The following is a 1,945-nucleotide window of genomic DNA, read 5'->3' on the forward strand; positions in this document are numbered from 1 at the left end:
GTCGGGTTTTGCTCTCGGTGGGAAACTCTGACTGCCCCGCCTCTCTGTCCGTGACGTCAGTAGGGGGCGGAGCCTCCTGCTGGGCTCAGGTGAAGCCTCAGGTGAAGTTTCATATTCAGATGGACTGAGATCTGATATTACTGAAGATTTAATGATCACATTTATCCTTTTATTTAACAAGAAAATATTCCTCATTCACGTTAACAAGATTAATATTGTATAATATATGTAGATATATGATATAGGTCATTGATTTCAACTAATAGCCCACGCACTTCGGTCTAAAAAAATTCCGACGTTTTTACCAATTGCTCTGTAATAATTCAATATTCACACTGTAAATGTTTAGTTTGATATGATGAATATTTTTTTTAGATATGGACATTTTAGTGAGGGGTGTGTCCTTATTTTTCTTCCAGTTCTTCCAGTATCTCAGGAACTACATCGCATAGGAAAAGTAAATGTGGTACAGTAATACAGCTCCACCTAAGAATATAGAAAAATATCTGCTATACATCCTATCTGATGGACATACCAGCTCCTCTAAATAGTAAAAAAGAGTGTGTGTTTGGGTCTAGAACATGTTTGGACCTTCAGTAAATAACTTACCATATGCCTCAGCTCCCTGTAAATTGATCAGCTTTGAGCTGTGAACATAGACTGTTCACATCACTAATGATTAGTCACATATATGCATTGATTTTTGGGTGACACACTCTGGAAATATCAGAATCAGAATCAACTTTAATGGCCATGTATGTTATACACACGAGGAATTTGACTTGGTGAACTGTGCTCTCTCTAACAACGTAAACGTTAAATAATAACAATCAACTAGAAAATATAAACAGTAGTTAAAGACTAATATATGCAAAACTAAATAGGATCAAATAACAAGATAATAACAATAATAATAGGATAATAGTGCAGTAATGCAGTGATGAGTAGTGCAAGAAGGATGATGAATTAAACATGAGTTGTGAAGTAAACATCAGAGATGCTTTGCTACAAGATGCTACTGCAGGAACTACCCCAACTATGCTGGTTTATTGAAGCCATCACATTATTGGAACCCTTCCACATCATCAGCAGGGATCTCAGGGTCTCAGTTAATTATATTTCAGTATTTATAATGAAGAGTGAAGGTCTACGTTTAAATTAAATACTATATTTATATGTACATTCGCAGTGACAGTTTTGTTCCAGGGTTGTTACATGTTTAGTTCCAGAGGTTGAACTTCCTCAGATGACGCAGGAAGTACATAATCTTCTGTACCTTTTTTCTGATAGTGTCTATGTGGGAGGTCCACTTCAGGTCCTGTGACATTGTGGATCCCAGGCACCTGAAAGAGTCCACAGTAGACACTGTGCTGTTCAAAATGTTTTTTTTTTTTTTTTTTTGGGGGGGGGGGTAATTTCTCCTGAAGTCCACTGTCATCTCCACAATCTTGAGCCTGTTCAGCTCCAGATGGTTCTGACTGCATCAGAGAGTCAGCTGTTCCACCTCCTGTCTGCAGGCAGACTCGTCACCGTCCTGGATGAGACCAATGACGGTGGTGTCGTCTGCGAACTTCAGGAGTTTCACAGAGGGGTCCCCTGAGGAGCAGTCATTAGTGTAGAGGGAGTATAGCAGTGGGGAGAGAACGCACCCCTGGGGGGCGCCCGTACTGAGTGACCGGGTGCTGGACGTGATGCTTCCCAGCATCACTTGCTACTTCCTGTCAGTCAGGAAGTTAGTGATCCACTGACAGGTGGAGGCCGGCACTGTGAGCTGGGTGAGTTTCTGGTGAAGGATGTCCGGGATGACGGTGTTGAAGGCAGAGCTGAAATCCACAAACAGGATCCTAGCGTAGGTCCCTTGGGAGTCGAAGTGATGCAGGATGTAGTTCAGTCCCATGTGAACATGAAAATATCCTTTGCATGAGGCCAGTGTAGCTTGGCTTTG

This window comes from Gouania willdenowi, chromosome 17 (genome assembly GCF_900634775.1).
Source record: "Gouania willdenowi chromosome 17, fGouWil2.1, whole genome shotgun sequence".
Taxonomy (NCBI): domain Eukaryota; kingdom Metazoa; phylum Chordata; class Actinopteri; order Blenniiformes; family Gobiesocidae; genus Gouania; species Gouania willdenowi.